Here is a 19393-nt window from a genome sequence, read left to right on the forward strand (position 1 = left end):
CATTGCCCTGCAGTTTCTGCTGCCCCAGCTCAGCCCTTATTTTATTCAGATTACTGTAATTGGGATGCCCAAGAAATGGAAATGGATGATCTCCATTTGGACATGTGGGAGGAGGGAAATGTAATGGAGGTAGAAAGAAATGGGATATAGAAAGAAAATCCTGTGTGGGTGTGGGATGAAGAATAATGGGCAAGGGAGAGAGTTTTGGGAAGAAGCTATTCCAGCTGCATGGAGGCATCTGATATAGGCAGTGATGAGAGGATTTTAAAGATATTTTTCTGTGTATTAAGAATGTATTTCCTTCTTTGGCATTTCCATAAGAGACTGGAAAAACTCCCAAACCTTGGAAGTTCATTTCACTCCCTTTTGGCCGCCAAACTACAATTCTTTGATTGTAACACTAGGCTGATCTTGGATTTACTTGGGTTTCATAATTTAATTGAATGCATTAAAAAGAAAACTTTGTTTATTTCAAAAGACCTGACTATATAATCAAATACTACTTATAAAGATTCTATCATTTTAGTTGATGACAAATTTATGACCCTAGTTGATTAGGCTCCAAAATACCACTTATAAAGGTTCTATCATTTTAGTTGATGACAAATTTATGACCCTAGTTGATTAGGCTCCAAAACTCAAGGTTTAAAGATTTGTATGATAATCCCATTGGATTAAAATCAATATATATTCAAGTTAATTGCTTAGGAACCAAGAGAACATGAAGCATGTGAGAAATCAAGGAAAATTAACTTAGTTCTGGAACTTTGAGAAGTAAGTTGTTTTCCCTTGGGAACTACATTAGATCTTGGGTTATCTCTGCTTGTGAGTGCAGTCGTGTGCACCACCAGGGCAACATCATGGGTGTGTGATTTGTAGTCTCACAGGGCCCATGCACAGGGGGGCTCTATACTTGGTTTAATGCTCTGCTGCTGCCATCTTGAAATTCTTTACAATTTTTTAACATTTTCCTTTTTCACTAAGCCCCACAAATTATGTAAACGAACCTGTGTATAAATGACATAAACTAGACTCTAGGTTTTTTATTAATCAGTCACAAGATTAATTTATTAAGAAGCTTTTTAAAGCATTTTTTAATAGGTAATCATTCATCTGGTTCAAAATTATTAAAAAATTGACAAGAAAACGTCTTTTTTTCTCTGTCTCTCATCAACCTAATTCCAACCCTTTTCCCACATAAATGGTGTTATTGGTTTCTTATTTTGTATCCTTCCAGAGTTTCTTATGTGTAAAGGAAATATGAATGAAGAGTCTTATATTTCTTCCTACAAAAGGTAACACACAGTCCATATTTTTCTGCATCATATTTTTTCCACATACTATTTCTTGGAGCTCTTACCATACCTGTGCATTGGAAACTTTCTCTTCCTTTTTTCTAAGTTGCATAGAAAGTCATTGTATCAATGGCCCATTATTTATTTAACTCTTTCCTATTGCTGGTAATTTGGCTTATTCCCACTCCTTTGCTATTATAATCAAGGCTGAAATGAATAAATATATAGTATTGTGCATTCATCCTTTTGCTCATGGATAAGTATAGCCATAGGATAACTTCTCCAAAGAAAACTGCTTTGCCAAAGGGTTATATATATTTGTAATTTCAGTAGATAGATCAAATTGGTCTCCAAAGATATGTTAATTTGTACCAATGATGTGTGAAAGTATATTTCCCTATAGTCTCATCCACAAAGTGAGTTTCCAAATTTTTGGATTTTTAATTTTTTTTTGGCTAATCTGATAGTGATGTTTTCATTTGTACTTCTCTTAGGAGTGGGATGGAATATTCTTTCATATATTTAAGAGTAATTAGTTTGAAACTGCCAATGTTTGAACAATTTTGACATACAAAAACTGCAGTTTCATGATTTAACCCAATTTCATACTACTTTTTTCTAATTTTTAGTTCTGTTGGTATTTTCCTTAGTGATTTTCAGATCTTTGTATATCAGCCTTTTATGTTTCAAGTATTATTTTTCCAAAATTGTCTTTTGACTTCCTTTTGATATTTCTATCCATGCAGAAGTTTCATATTATCAATTATCACTCTTTCCCATTTATGGTTTATTGATTTTTGAAACATAGAAAGATCCTCCCCAGTCCAAAATTACAAAGGAATTTCCTTATAGCTCCAAGGTTATATAAAAGTCATCTCTTTTTAAAAAAGGATGATTTATAGTTTTACTGTGAGTAATAGAAATATATATAGAAAGTCCTTGAGAGGAATACAGAGAGAAAATAGAAATCTTTGATTCATTTGTAATTTGTCCTGGCATAAGATGTGAGGCATAGATTAAATTTTATTTTATTTTATTCTTTCTAGTTGGCTACCTAGTTGTTTTGTCACATATATCAAACAAGATGTTTCTCCCCACTGGTTTGATATGCCACTTTCATCAAATGCTAAGTCCCTATTAGTATTTGAGTTGATTTTGAGGCTTTCTAGTCTCTTCTATTGGTGTGTCTCTTCATGGGCTAGTACCTTACTGCTGTAATTTTTGAGATCAGCCCCATGACCCATAGCAACATCTAGCAAGAGAAAAATCTGTGCCAAGAAAGACAATTTTTCATCCTAGTATCCTGATAGTTCCAGTTAAGAACATATAAGTACTGTATAAGCAGATTTGTGTCAAAGATTTTTCTGGTAGAAGCTTACTTATATCAGTAGAAAGTAGAAAAGAGAGTAATAATGAGTGTGATTGTTAATGCTATGTGTCAAGTTGTCTAGGTTATGGTTCCCAGTTGTCAAGTCAAATACCAGCCAAGAAGTTGTTGTGGAGGTATTTTTTAGATGTGATTAACATTTACAGTCAGTAGATTTTGAGTAAAGCAGATGATTCTACATAGTGTGGGTGGGCCTCGTCTAATCAGTTGAAGTCTGTAACAGCAAAGACAGAGGTTTCCTGGAGAGGAAGGGATTCTTCCTCATGACTGCAACAAAAGAACCTCCCTGAGTGTCCAGGCTGTCTGGACTACCTTATGGATTTGGGACTCAAGACTGTAACATCTACTTTTACCTGAATTTCTAGCCTGCTGACTTGACTTCTGTATCTCAGACTTTCTGGTCCCCACAATCACCTGAGTCAATTCATGAGCCAATTTATTAAAGTAAATCTCTCTCTCTCTATATGTCTTACCTATTCTGTTTCTCTGGAGAATCCTGACTGAAACACGAGGGAAGTAGGTGAAAACTGTGATCAGATACCTGTCTCTATACCCTTGCTCTCTACTATCCTCACTTGGGTACTTTGTTTTATTGGAAAGAGGAGCTGTATAAGATGAATGGAAAGATTCTTTAGCCACTGAAGGGCCTGCAGATCATTTTCTTTAGGAGTTAATTTATTCTGCTTTTCTTTTGGCTACTTTTGAACCATGAAATTTTTATAGAATAACATGAGCTCCTTGAAATCATTGAAAATTGGCTTTTACTTAAAGAGTATTTACCTAAGAATTGATATTATCACTATGTATTTTGAAAGAGAACTTAAAGAAAATACAGAGATTATTTAGCATTTTTTCAGTTTTTAGATTTTCCTGTTCTACACTACAAACATATATATGCTTATGATTATGATAAGTATATATACTTATGATTATAGTTTTACTATTAAAGGTACAGATTAGGACCAGCCCAAGGTAAAACACATAGAGTAAGGTCTGTATGGGTTCTAAACACAGCTACAATGTTCTCTCCCTATCTCCACCAAATTTTAAAACAGAAATATTATATTACGGCTTTGTTTTAATTTGGCTTTTTAGCGGTTGAGTTGGTTTTTCTGTCATAACTCTCAACAATCCAAGATTGTGTAGTCTGAGAATTTCACACATACGTAAGCTTAAAATGAGTAAGTCTGGTGTTTATGTAAGAGTCACAGCTTTAAAACAAAGGGGCCTGCTCAGAGGTAGGAAGCAGATCACTCAGACATGGTGACAGTGTTTTGATTTCCCAACCAACTACAGGTCCGGATCAAAGAATATAACCATTAGGAATTTCCCTGACTTGGAAAATAGTATGACACTGAAGCTGCAGCACTGTATGCATTAAAAAAATAAATAAAAGATTGGTGAAGCTATAATGTGAGCCTCAGAGTGCATACTGCAAAATATTATTACTTGGGGAAATGAAAAATGAGTATCTGGCTATTTGATTGAATCTGAGCCATCTCACTGCTGAATCACAAAAAAGGAAACTCGCAAAAGTATATTCCAAATTTGGGCATGTCAACCTTTATACCTGATCAAAATCAAGCTATAAGGATGGTTTTGTATAAATAAAGATACAAACCTAGGAATGAGAAGGTAAATAAAATATGTTTTCTACTCACATAAGGAATATTTAAAAAATCTCATAGGGTTTTTCAAGCCTTAGGAAATAAGCAATGATTTAGTTATCAAAATATTGGGCAAAGCTTAAAACTGCCATATTACTTATGGAAATCAAGTGTAGTGCAGTGGCTTTCACAGTTTTCTTAAAACTGATACTTTTATCTAAAATGTTTTATGAATGAGGTCAGGGGTGAGAGACGTCAATGCAGAAAACAGATCAAAACAGAATTACTCTCAGTGGAGGGATAGCTGGGTCTTGAAATCCAGGTTCTTGGCCCTGCCACCTGCCCTGCCATTTCCAGGGAGGCACTGTGAAATTTGGAACTCTAAATGAATAATGCAAAATGCAGTTTGAAAATCACCAGTCCACTTTTTACAGTCTTAGGACAGCACTCAAATTAGGGTTTCAACAGGTACCTTTGAGAGATCCTCAAATAAGCACATGCATCTCAACTTACTGGGTGAGAGATAAGGCAACCTTTTGCAGGAGGAGATATGACTGCTCCAGGAACAGCTGCATCTCTAGCTATGAGCAATGGCAATGAGAAATGTATGGAGATTTGAGCTCTTAGCAATGCCTGGCACAAAGCCATCCACAAGCTATTAGCTATTACTATTACTACAGCTGCTATTAGTAATGGCATGGTTCCTGCTCTGACTGCCACCACTAACTATTTTTAGTCTCTACTGATTGATGCCCTCCAAAAGAGTCAAAGGGAAAAAAATGAATGACCATAGATTACTTAATTTTTTAAAATTTTGTATCAATAATCTACACTTACATGAGCAACATTATAGTTACTAGACACCCCCCATCATCAAGTCCCCACCACATACCCCATTACAGTTATTGTCCATCAGTGTAGTAAGATGTTACAGAGTCATTACTTGTCTACTCTGTGTTGTACAGCCTTCCCCATGCTCTCCGCCCTTACATTATGTCTGCTAATTGTAATGCTGCCTTTTCCCCCTTATCCCTCCCTTCTCACCCATCTTCCCCAGTCCCTTTCCCTTTGGTAACTGTTAGTCCATTCTTGGGTTCTGTGATTCTGCTGCTGTTTTGTTCCTTTAGTTTTTTATTTGTTCTTATACTCCACATATGAGTGAAATCATTTGACACTTGTCTTTTTCCTCCTAGCTTATTTCACTGAGCATAATACCCTCTAGCTCCATCCATGTTGTTGTAAATGGTAGGATTTGTTTTCTTCTTATGGCTGAATAATTTTCCATTTTGTATATGTACCACATCTTCTTTATCCATTCATCTACTGATGGACACTTAGGTTGCTTCCATTTCTTGGCTATTGTAAACAGTGCTGCGATTAACATAGAGGTCCATATGTCTTTTTCAAACTGGGCTCCTGCATTCTTAGGGTAAATTCTTAGGAGTGGAATTCCTGGGTCAAATGGTATTTCTATTTTTAGTTTTTTTAGGAACCTCCATACTGCTTTCCACAATGGTTGAATTAATTTACTATCCCACCAGCAGTGTAGGAGGGTTCCCCTTTCTCCACATCCTTGCCAACATTTGTTGTTGTTTGTCTTTTGGATGCTGGCCATCCTTACTGGTGTGAGGTGATGTCTCATTGTGGTTTTAATTTGCATATCCATGATGATTAGTGATGTGGAGCATCTTTTCATGTGCTTGTTGGCCATCTGAATTTCTTAATTGGAGAAGTGTCTGTTCAGATCCTCTGCCCATTTTTTAATTAGCTTATTTGCTTTTTGTTTGTTGAGGTGCATGAGCTCTTTATATATTTTGGGTGACAACCCTTTATTGGATATGTCATTTATGAATATATTCTCCCATACTGTAGGATGTCTGTTTGTTCTACTGATGGTGTCCTTTGCTGTATAGAAGCTTTTCAACTTGATATAGTCCCACTTGTTCATTTTTGCTTTTGTTTCCCTTGCCCGGTGAGATATGTTCATGAAGAAGTCGCTCATGTTTATGTCCAAGAGATTTTTGTCTGTGTTTTTTTCTAAGAGTTTTATGGTTTCATGAATTACATTCAGCTCTTTGATCCATTTCAAATTTACTTCTGTGTATGGGGTTAGACAGTGATCCAGTTTCATTCTCTTGCATGTAGCTGTCCAGTTTTGCCAACACCAGCTGTTGAAGAGGCTGTCATTTCCCCATTGTATATCCATGGCTCCTTTATCATATATTAATTGACCATATATGTTTGGGTTAATATTTGGACTCTTTATTCTGTTCCACTGGTCTGTGGCTCTGTTCTTGTGCCAGTACCAAATTGTCTTGATTACTGTGGCTTTGTAGTAGAGCTTGAAGTTGGGGAGCAAGATCCCCCCTGCTTAATTCTTCCTTCTCAGGATTGCTTTGGCATTTCAGGGTCTTTTGTTGCTCCATATGAATTTTAAAACAATTTGTTCCAGTTTGTTGAAGAATGCTCTTGGTATTTTGATGGGGATTACATTGAATCTGTACATTTGGGCAGGATGGCCATTTTGAGAATATTAATTCTTCCTAGCCAAGAGCATGGGATGAGTTTCCATTTGTTAGTGTCCTCTCTAATTTCTCTCAAGAGTGTCTTGTAGTTTTCAGGGTATAGGTCTTTCACTTCCTTGGTTAGGTTTATTAGCAAAATATTAGAAATTTTGGTGCAACTGTGAATAGAATTGTTCTTTTATTCTTTTTGGTGCAACTGTAAATGGAATTGTTTTCCTGATTTCTCTTTCTGCTAGTTCATCATTAGTGTATAGGATAGCAACAAATTTCTGTGTATTAATTTTGTATCCTACAACTTTGCTGAAGTCAGATATTAGGTCTAGTAGTTTTGGAGTGGAGCCTTTAGGGTTTTTATGTACAATATCATGTCATCTGCAAATAGTGACAGTTTGACTTCTTCTTTACCAATCTGGATGCCTTGTATTTCTTTGTTTTTTTCTGATTGCCATGGCAAGGACCTGCAGTACTATGTTGAACAACAGTGGGGAGACTGGGCATCCTTGTCTTGTTACAGATCTTAGGTGAAAAGATTTCAGCTTCTTGCTGTTAAGTATAGTGTTGGCTGTGGGTTTGTCATATATGGCCTTTATTATGGTGAGATACCTGCCCTGTATACGCATTTTGTTGAGAGTTTTCATCATGAATGGATGTTGAACTTTGTCAAATGCTTTTTCAGCATCTATGGAGATTATCATGTGGGTTTTGTCCTTCTTTTTGTTGATGTAGTGGATGATGTTGATGGATTTTTGAATGTTGTACCATCCTTGCATCCCTCAGATGAATCCCACTTGATCATGGTGTATGATCCTCTTGATGTATTTTTAAATTTGGTTTGCTAGTACTTTGTTGAGCATTTTTGCATCTATGTTCATCAGGAATATTGGTCTGTAATTTTCTTTTTTTGTTGGGTCCTTGCCTGATTTTGGTATTAGAGTGATGGTGGCTTTATAGAATGAATCTGGAAGTATTCCCTCCTCTTCTATTTTTTGGAAAACTTTAAGGAGAATGGGTATTATGTCTTCTGTGTATATCTGATAAAATTCAGTGGTGAATCCATCTGGCCCAGGGATTTTGTTCTTGGGTAGTTTTTTGATTAGCATTTCAATTTCTTTGCTGGTAATTGGTCAGTTTAGATTTTCTGTTTCTTCCTTGGTCAGTCTTGGAAGGTTGTATTTTTCTAGAAAGTTGTCAAATTTTTCTACGTTTTCCAGCTTGTTAGCATATAGATTTTTGTAGTATTCTCTAATAATTCTTTGTGTTTCTGTGGTGTCCATCATGATTTTTCCTTGTCATTTCTGGTTCTGTTGATGTGTGTAGTTCTCTTTTTCTCTTAATAAGTCTTGCTAGGGGTTTATCTATTTTGTTTATTTTCTCAAAGAACCAGCTGTTGGTTTCATTGATTTTTTTCTATTGTTTTATTCTTCTCAATTTTATTTATTTCTTCTCTGTTCTTTATTATGTCCCTCCTTCTGCTGACTTTGGGCCTCATTTGACCTTCTTTTCCCAATTTCAATAATTCTGACTTTAGACTATTCATTTGGGATTGTTTTTACTTCTTTAAATAGGCTTGGATTGCTATATACTTTCCTCTTAGAACTGCCTTTGCTGCATCCCACAGAAGTTGGGGCTTTGTGCTGTTGTTGTCATTTGTTGCCATATATTGCTTGATCTCTGTTTTAATTTGGTCATTGATCCATTGATTATTTAGGAGCATGTTGTTAAGCCTCCATGTGTTCGTGAGCCTTTTTGTTTTCTTTGTACAATTTATTTCTAGTTTTATATCTTTGTGGGCTGAGAAGTTGGTTGTTAGAATTTCAATCTTTTTGAATTTACTGAGGCTTTTTTTGTGGCCTAGTATGTGGTCTCTTCTGGAAAATGTTCCATGTGCACTTGAGAAGAATGTGTATTCTGCTGCTTTTGGGTGTCGAGTTCTGTAGATGTCTGTTAGGTCCATCTGTTCTAGTGTGTTGTTCAGTGCCTCTGTGTCCTTACTTATTTTCTGTCTGGTGGATCTGTCCTTTGGAGTGAGTGTGTGTTGAAGTCTTCTAAAGTAAATACATTGTATCCTATATCCTCCTTTAATTCTGTTTGTATTTGTTTCAGATATTTAGGTGCTCCTATGTTGGATGCATATATATTTATAATGGTTATGTTCTCTTGTTGGAGTGACTCGTTTATCATTATGTAATGTCCTTATTTGTCTCTTGTGACCTTCTTTATTTTGAAGTCTGTTTTGTCTGATACAAGTACTTCAACACCTACTTTTTTCTCCCTATTAGTTGCATGAAATATCTTTTTCTGTCCTTTCACTTTTAGTCTGAGTTTTTCTTTGGGTTTGAAATGAGGCTCTTGTTGGCAGCATATAGATGGGTCTTGTTTTTATCCATTCAGTGACTCTGTGTGTTTTGATTGGTGCATTCAGACCTTTTACATTTAGGGTGATTATTGATAGATTTGTACTCATTGCTATTGCAGGCTTTAGATTTGTGGTTACCAAAGGTTCAAGGGTAATTTATTTACTATCTCACAGTCTAACTTAAGTCACTTTGTGTGCTATTATAAATACAATATAAATGTTCCTTTTTTTCCCTGCTTTTTATTCCTCCTCCATTCTTTGTATGTTAGGCATCATATTCTGTACTCTTTGCCTATTGCTTTACTGATTTTGGGCTAGTTGATTTAATTTTGCATTTGCTTAGTAATTAATTGTTCTACTTTCTTTACTGTGGTTTAATTTTTTCTGGTGACAGCTATTTAGCCTTAGGATCACTTCCATCTACAGTAATCCCTCCTAAATACACAGTAGAGATGGTTTGTGGGGGGTAAATTCTCTCAACTTTTGCTTTTCTGGAAATTGTTTAATCCTTTCTTCAAATTTAAATGATAATCTTCCCAGGTAGAGTATTCTTGATCTGAGGCCCTTCTGTTTCATTTCATTAAATATATCATGCCAGGCCCTTCTGGCCTATAAGGTTTCTGTTGAGAAGTCTGATGATAGCCTGATGGGTTTTCCTTTGTATGTGATCTTTTTTCTCTTTTTGGCTGCTTTTAATACTCTGTCCTTGTGACTGATCTTTACCATTTTAATTATTATATGTCTTGTGTTGTCTTCCTTGGGTCCCTTGTGTTGGCAGATCTGTGCACCTCCATGGCCTGAGAGCCTATCTCCTTCCCAAGATTGTTGAAGTTTTCATCAATTACCTCCTCAAAGGCACTTTCTATCCCTTTTTTCTCTCTCTTCTTCTTCTGGTACCCTTATAATGTGAATATTGTTCTGTTTGGATTGGTCATACATTTCTCAATATTCTTTCATTCCTATAGATCCTTTTTTCTCTCTGTACCTCAGCTTCTTTGTATTCCTGTTCTCTACTTTCTATTTCATTTACCATGCCCTCTATTTCATCTAATCTGCTTTTAAATCCCTCCATTGTATGTTTCATTTCAGATAATGTATTTTTCAAAGTCTTTATCTCATTCTTGAATTCCTCCCTGAGGTCTTGAATATTTTTTCTGTAGGTCCATGATCATGTTTTTTATTTTGATATCTCTTTCAGGAAGATTGGTGAGTTCAGTTTCACTTGGCCCTCTTTCTGGTGTTTTTGGTATTTTATTTTGAAAAGTTTCCTTTGATGTTTCCTATTTGTAGGCAATGCCCTCTAGTGCCCAGAAGCTATACTCTCTGGAGGTGCTCTGCTGCTGGAGTGAAGGTGTGGGTTGTGGGTGAGTGGCGGTGATGTCTGCTATGAGGAAAGACCTCTTTCTTGCTTCCCAGCTGCAGTGCCTGCCTCCACTGCCAGGGCCAGTGGGCTGAGCGCAAGGAGATGAATTCTATGATATGCACTTGTAGTTGCTGTAGATGGGGCTGCCCTCTGGTTGGCCTAACACAATGGCAGGTGCACCTTGTCTGTGAGCCGGTGCTGCCTGGGAGGAAGGAGCAGTAGGTGGCATATCACATTGGGGGTCCTCGGAGCAGTGATGCCAGACAGAGGGATGGAGTGTCTGAAGCTTCTGAAAGTTCCCAACCTGCTCAGCTGAGTGTGCTGTGACAATTTTGTCCACCTGTTCTTTCTCCTGAACAGCAAGCTTGGTGCAATCCTGGTCCCTTTAGGAGCCCTCTTGCTGTTAGGAAGTCTCTCAGAGTGCCACCTTTATTTTGTTCTGGAGTGGCTGGTTGTGGGTACCTGTTCATCACAAGGAGCTTTAATCTCAGTCTGTCCAAGTATTCTGCCTGTCTTAGCTTTCCAACACCACTAATCACCAGAGCACCATGTAATGTAGGTTCGTGTTCCCAGAGCAAATCTCCAGGGCTAGGTGTTCAGCAGTCCTAGGCCTCAAAACACTTCCTGCTCTGTTCTCTTCCTCCTGCCCATTATCTGGAGTGGGGGAAGGCCTTCCATCCCACTGGATCCATGGCTTTGTTATTTTACCCTTTTCCATGAGGTCTGCTCTGTTCCAGATGTAGATATTCTGCTACAGCCTTCTTTCCTATTTCTCTTTCAGGAGTAGTTGTATTTGCTATATTTTCATATTATATGTGATTTTGGGAGGAAGTTTCTATCTCATCTCTCACTCTGCCATCTTTAAGCCAATTCCCATACAAGTTATTTAAAAATTTTATGTAATGTTATATTTGGAAAAACTTACTAAGAGAAATGAAAAAATGTAACTTTTTGATACATCAAAGTGCTACAGCACCAGGTATGGACTCCAGTGGCACTCATTTGCAGACTCTTGGGCTCCAGAATTCTACATTTAGTGGAACCATCTTGTGAGCATACCACAGAATCCACTCATCTTACTTAAATCTTATATAACATAGAAACTCTCATTCGGTACAGAAAAAAAATAGCCTTCACCAAGTCAAACATCAAATAGGGGCTCTTGGTGATTAATCCCATGGTTCTTTAGTGATTACTTGTTAACTGTGCAGTCAGTGAATGATTTAAAACAGACATCTTCATGCATTATTCAGTAAAACCAAACCTGTGATACAATGTGTGGATACCACAATTCCTGAAGGGAATTTGCTGCGTTTGATTATTTGTACATTTCCTTCCCCCAAATTCCCAAATATTCAGTTACAAGACTATCTGCTGATCTGAATGACAGTTTTATTAATGTCCCCATTCAATTGTGTTGACATTGTTTTTTCCAGTTTCCACATCCCTCCCAGATACCTCCTCACATGGTGGGCAATCCATGAACATTCCTGTTGCATTTACAATGTTGTCCGAACTGGACCTGACATCTGAGTTATTCTGATTACACATATCCATATTTAGACAAAACTCTTGTGGCTTCACTTTCTCTCTTAGAAAGGAGAGTTCCAGCTGAGTAGTCTTGCAGCTTCAGTATTTTTAGTGAAAAACTTCTGAAATGAAAATTTTTATATCCAAAATACTTTTGTAAATAATGGCTTGGTAATGAAGTATTATTTATGCTATTGATTGGATAGTGTTCTATAATATTGTAGACTAATGAATTTATATATATATATATATATATATATATATATATATATATATATATATATATATCATATTTAAGAAAGCACACAAGCTTTATTTAAGCTGCTGTTTCTTTCTACAGTCAGTCCTAGGTTTATGTGACAGCTCCTCAATCCAACTAGGCAAATGATCAAGAAAGCTATGCTGTCTGATTTATTCACGTTCTCTTGATTTCTGTTGGATCAAATCATCAAGCCCCTCCTAAGTTTATTTATTACTGGCTAAAAGGTGAGTACCAGCATGTAAAAAAAAAAAAACTTTAGGTGCCTGAGTAATTTCCAAACATGGTATTTTTGTTCCATAATGGACTATACTTAAGAAAGAAGAAGGAGAAGTATCCTATTGGTTTCCTGTACCTGCCATAACAAATGACCATAAGCTGGGTGTCTTAAACTAATAGAAGTGTGTTCTTTCACAGTCTGGATGTTAGACGTCTGTAATCAAGTTGTCAGCAGGGCTACACTCACTCTAAAGGTTCTAGTACAGAGTCCTTCCTTGCCTCTTCCAGCTTCTGGTGGCTGTGGCTGCATGAACTCCAATCTCTGTCTCCATCTTCCCATGGCCTTTGGCCCCTCCTCCCTGTGTCTTTTCTTTACTGTGTCTCTTATAAAGGCACTTGTCATAGGGTTAGGCCCCATCTGGGTAATCCAGGATGATCTCAGTTGAGGACCTAATTTATTATATCTGCAGAGACCCTTTTTGAAATAAGATCATTCATATGTGCCAGAGGTTAGGATGTGAACATATCTTTTCAGAGGCTACCATTTAATACATACCATAAGCTAAGTTTTATCACTTTACATTTCCCTTTTTGTGTTTATATGAACTATTTCATAACAACCAGTTACTTTCATCTTACCAGTCGTGTAACCTCTGAATTCACTAAAACAAATTAATTTGATAGAACCAAAAAATTAGTTTGCCCTTTAAGTTCAATTCAATATCAATAATTTATTATTATTATTTTTCTAAATAATTATTTTTTATTGAAGGGTAGTTGACGCACAGTATTACATTACATTAGTTTCAAGTGTACAACACAGTGGTAGAACATTTATATACATAATTCTAGGTTCCAGCTATCACCCTACCAAGCTGTTACAATATCTTGACTATATTCCTTATGCTATACATTACATCCCGGTTACTTATTTATTTTACCATTGGAAGTCTGTCCTTTTTTTTTTTTTTTTTTTGTGAGGGCATCTCTCATATTTATTGATCAAATGGTTGTTAACGACAATAAAATTCTGTATAGGGGAGTCAGTGCTCAATGCACAAACATTAATCCACCCCAAGCCTAATTTTCGTCAGTCTCTAATCTTCTGAGGCATAACAAACAAGTTCTTACATGGAGAACAAATTCTTACATAATGAATAAGTTACATAGTGAACAGTACAAGGGCAGTCATCACAGAAACTTTCGGTTTTGCTCATGCATTATGAACTCTAAACAGTCAGTTCAAATATGAATACTCATTTGGTTTTTATACTTGATTTATATGTGGATACCACATTTCTCTCTTTATTATTATTATTTTTCATAAAATGCTGAAGTGGTAGGTAAATGCAAGATAAAGGTAGAAAACATAGTTTAGTGTTGTAAGAGAGCAAATGTAGATGATCAGGTGTGTGCCTGTAGACTATGTGTTAATCCAAGCTAGACCAGGGCAATAAAACATCCACATATGCAGAAGATTTCTCTCAGAACAGGGGGGGTGAGGTTCTAAGCCTCACCTCTGTTGATCCCCAATTTCTCACCTGATGGCCCCCCTGCGACTGTGCCTGTCTTAGGTTGTTCCTCCCTTGAGGAATCTTACCCGTCTCTGGCTAACCAGTCATCTTCCGGGGCCATACAGGGAAATGTGAAGTTGGTAAGTGAGAGGGAAGCCTTATTGTTTGAAAAGGTTAGCTTTTTACTTCTTTGCATATTTATGCCCTGTGGCTTCTATGCCCAGCATTTGTCTTGAGGTATCTTTACCACTTGGAGGAGTTATGATACTCGGTAAATTTGATATGAGGCACGAATTCTATTTAAGGGTTGTAATTAGGAAGGAAGAAGAAAAGCTATAGAAGTAGCAGGCGGAAGAAAACATGGGAAGATTGATTATTTCTTTGACAAATCTTCTTGTAGAGTAACTTCAGCATATATAGGTTTTAAGCTACTACTTAAATTGCGCACACACATTAACATAATAGGAGTATAGTTACATAACCAAAGCATATCTGTAATTACCAGCCATCTCCAGTGAAACCAAGAAAACCATTAAGGCACCTTAGGCATTTGTGAAAACTTATCTATGATATGGTGGATATTGTCCAACTGAACTTGAACAGTCTGAGAGAAATCAGACAAATTAAAACAACCCATTCCTGGGGACTGTTCACATGCCATATGTTCTTTTAACAGTAAATAGTCTGTAGTTGTAAGAGTTTGGAGCGCTACAATTTGCACTTCTCCAAATTCTTGGTTGAGTTCCAACAGTATAGATCCAGTCAAATTTGTTGTTTTACTGTATGCACAGGCCAGCTTAGATATCTCCTTCCTCATTCCCATGGCAAGTCCAGGAACTGGTGGGATGAGTGCATCTACAGCTGTAGCAGTGTGTGGATCTTTGTTGGGGTTTTTTGATGATAATCTTCTGGCATGATCTTCCAGAGAGTGCAGATGTTGGAAGTTCTTTTTCATATCGTATCTTAGTTCATTTTTGGGGTAGCCCAATTAGGCTTTGATCCTCTGTATAAACACAAACAGACCCTTTGCCTACACTTTTATATGCCCTTTATACCCTTGTGTAGAACTCGTTGGAGGTTACCACACAGGAACTGCCCTTTTTTTTTTTTTTTTGCTTTGTTTTTGGTATCACTAATCTACACTTACATGACGAATATTATGTTTACTAGGCTCTCCCCTATACCAGGTCCCCCCTATAAACCCCTTTACAGTCACTGTCCATCAGCATAGCAAAATGTTGTAGAATCACTACTTGCCTTCTCTGTGTTGTACAGCCCTCCCTTTTCTCCTACCCCCCAATGCATGTTAATCTTAATACCCCCCTACTTCTCCCCCCCTTATCCCTCCCTACCCACCCATCCTCCCCAGTCCCTTTCCCTTTGGTACCTGTTAGTCCATTGTTGAGTTCTGTGATTCTGGTGCTGTTTTGTTCCTTCAGTTTTTCCTTTGTTCTTATATTCCACAGATAAGTGAAATCATTTGGTATTTCTCTTTCTCTGCTTGGCTTGTTTCACTGAGCATAATACCCTCCAGCTCCATCCATGTTGCTGCAAATGATTGGATTTGCCTTTTTCTTATGGCTGAGTAGTATTCCATTGTGTATATGTACCACATCTTCTTTATCCATTCATCTATTGATGGACATTTAGGTTGCTTCCAATTCTTGGCTATTGTAAATAGTGCTGCAATAAACATAGGGGTGCATCTGTCTTTCTCAAACTTGATTGCTGCGTTCTTAGGGTAAATTCCTAGGAGTGGAATTCCTGGGTCAAATGGTATGTCTGTTTTGAGCATTTTGATATACCTCCATACTGCTTTCCACAATGGTTGAACTAACTTACATTCCGACCAGCAGTGTAGGAGGGTTCCCCTTTCTCCACAGCCTCGCCAACATTTGTTGTTGTTTGTCTTTTGGATGGCAGCCATCCTTACTGGTGTGAGGTGATACCTCATTGTAGTTTTAATTTGCATTTCTCTGATAATTAGGGATGTGGAGCATCTTTTCATGTGTCTGTTGGCCATCTGTATTTCTTTTTTGGAGAACTGTCTGTTCAGTTCCTCTGCCCATTTTTAAATTGGGTTATTTGTTTTTTGTTTGTTGAGGCGTGTGAGCTCCTTATATATTCTGGACGTCAAGCCTTTATCGGATGTGTCATTTTCAAATATATTCTCCCATACTGTAGGGATCCTTCTTGTTCTATTGATGGTGTCTTTTGCTGTACAGAAGCTTTTCAGCTTAATATAGTCCCACTTACTCATTTTTGCTGTTGTTTTCCTTGCCCGGGGAGATATGTTCAAGAAGAGGTCACTCATGTTTATGTCTAAGAGGTTTTTGCCTATGTTTTCTTCCAAGAGTTTAATGGTTTCATGGCTTACATTCAGGTCTTTGATCCATTTTGAGTTTACTTTTGTATATGGGGTTAGACAATGGTCTAGTTTCATTCTCCTACATGTAGCTGTCCAGTTTTGCCAGCACCACCTGTTGAAGAGACTGTCATTTCGCCATTGTATGTCCATGGCTCCTTTATCAAATATTAATTGACCATATATGTCTGGGTTAATATCTGGATTCTCTAGTCTGTTCCATTGGTCTGTGGCTCTGTTCTTGTGCCAGTACCAAATTGTCTTGATTACTATGGCTTTATAGTAGAGCTTGAAGTTGGGGAGTGAGATCTCCCCTACTTTATTCTTCTTTCTCAGGATTGCTTTCGCTATTCGGGGTCTTTGGTGTTTCCATATGAATTTTTGAATTATTTGTTCCAGTTCATTGAAGAATGTTGCTGGTAGTTTCATAGGGATTGCATCAAATCTGTATATTGCTTTGGGCAGGATGGCCATTTTAACGATATTAATTCTTCCTAGCCACGAGCATGGGATGAGTTTCCATCTGTTAGTGTCCCCTTTAATTTCTCTTAAGAGTGACTTGTAGTTTTCAGAGTATAAGTCTTTCAGTTCTTTGGTTAGGTTTATTCCTAGGTATTTTATTTTTTTTGATGCAATTGTGAATGGAGTTGTTTTCCTGATTTCTCTTTCTGTTGGTTCGTTGTTAGTATATAGGAAAGCCACAGATTTCTGTGTGTTGATTTTGTATCCTGCAACTTTACTGTATTCCGATATCAGTTCTAGTAGTTTTGGGGTGGATTCTTTAGGGTTTTTTATGTACAGTATCATGTCATCTGCAAATAGTGACAGTTTAACTTCTTCTTTACCAATCTGGATTCCTTGTATTTCTTTATTTTGTCTGATTGCCTTGGCTAGGACCTCCAGAACTATGTTAAATATCAGTGGAGAGAGTGGGCATCCCTGTCTAGTTCCCGATCTCAGAGGAAATGCTTTCAGCTTCTCGCTGTTCAATATAATGTTGGCTGTGAGTTTATCATAGATGGCCTTTATTATGTTGAGGTACTTGCCCTCTATTCCCATTTTGCTGAGAGTTTTTAACATGAATGGATGTTGAACTTTGTCAAATGCTTTTTCAGCATCTATGGAGATGATCATGTGGTTTTTGTCTTTCTTTTTGTTGATGTGGTGGATGATGTTGATGGACTTTCGAATGTTGTACCATCCTTGCATCCCTGGGATGAATCCCACTTGGTCATGGTGTTTGATCCTTTTGATGTATTTTTGAATTGGGTTTGCTAATATTTTGTTGACTATTTTTTCATCTACGTTCATCAGGGATATTGGTCTGTAATTTTCTTTTTTGGTGGGGTCTTTGCCTGGTTTTGGTATTAGGGTGATGTTAGCTTCATAGAATGAGTTTGGGAGTATCCCCTCCTCCTCTATTTTTTGGAAAACTTTAAGGAGAATGGGTATTATGTCTTCCCTGTATGTCTGATAAAATTCCGAGGTAAATCCATCTGGCCCGGGGGTTTTGTTCTTTGGTAGTTTTTTGATTACCTCTTCAATTTCGTTGCTGGTAATTGGTCTGTTTAGATTTTCTGTTTCTTCCTGGGTCAATCTTGGAAGGTTATATTTTTCTAGGAAGTTGTCCATTTCTCCTAGGTTTCCCAGCTTGTTAGCATATAGGTTTTCATAGTATTCTCCAATAATTCTTTGCATTTCCGTGGGGTCCGTCGTGATTTTTCCTTTCTCGTTTCTGATACTGTTGATTTGTGTTGACTCTCTTTTCTTCTTAATAAGTCTGGCTAGAGGCTTATCTATTTTGTTTATTTTCTCGAAGAACCAGCTCTTGGTTTCATTGATTTTTGCTATTGTTTTATTCTTCTCAATTTTATTTATTTCTTCTCTGATCTTTATTATGTCCCTCCTTCTGCTGACCTTAGGCCTCATCTGTTCTTCTTTTTCCAATTTCGATAATTGTGACATTAGACCATTCATTTGGGATTGCTCTTCCTTTTTTAAATATGCTTGGATTGCTATATACTTTCCTCTTAAGACTGCTTTTGCTGTGTCCCACAGAAGTTGGGGCTTAGTGTTGTTGTTGTCATTTGTTTCCATATATTGCTGGATCTCCATTTTGATTTGGTCATTGATCCATTGATTATTTAGGAGCATGTTGTTAAGCCTCCATGTGTTTGTGAGCCTCTTTGCTTTCTTTGTACAGTTTATTTCTAGTTTTATGCCTTTGTGGTCTGAAAAGTTGGTTGGTAGGATTTCAATCTTTTGGAATTTTCTGAGGCTCTTTTTGTGGCCTAGTATGTGGTCTATTCTGGAGAATGTTCCATGTGCACTTGAGAAGAATGTATATCCCGCTGCTTTTGGATGTAGAGTTCTATAGATGTCTATTAGGTCCATCTGCTCTACTGTGTTGTTCAGTGCTTCCGTGTCCTTACTTATTTTCTGCCCAGTGGATCTATCCTTTGGGGTGAGTGGTGTGTTGAAGTCTCCTAGAATGAATGCATTGCAGTCTATATCCCCCTTTAGTTCTGTTAGTATTTGTTTCACATATGCTGGTGCTCCTGTGTTGGGTGCATATATATTTAGAATGGTTATATCCTCTTGTTTGACTGAGCCCTTTATCATTATGTTGTGTCCTTCTTTATCCCTTGTTACTTTCTTTGTTTTGAAGTCTATTTTGTCTGATATTAGTACTGCAACCCCTGGTTTCTTCTCACTGTTGTTTGCCTGTGATATGTTTTTCCATCCCTTGACTTTTAGTCTGTACATGTCTTTGGGTTTGAGGTGAGTTTCTTGTAAGCAGCATATAGATGGGTCTTGCTTTTTTATCCATTCTGTTACTCTGTGTCTTTTGATTGGTGCATTCAATCCATTAACATTTAGGGTGACTATTGAAAGATATGTACTTATTGCCATTGCAGGCTTTAAATTCGTGGTTACCAAAGGTTCAAGGTTAGCCTCTTTAGTATCTTACTG

Source organism: Manis pentadactyla, chromosome 1 (genome assembly GCF_030020395.1).
Source record: "Manis pentadactyla isolate mManPen7 chromosome 1, mManPen7.hap1, whole genome shotgun sequence".
Taxonomy (NCBI): Eukaryota; Metazoa; Chordata; class Mammalia; order Pholidota; family Manidae; genus Manis; species Manis pentadactyla.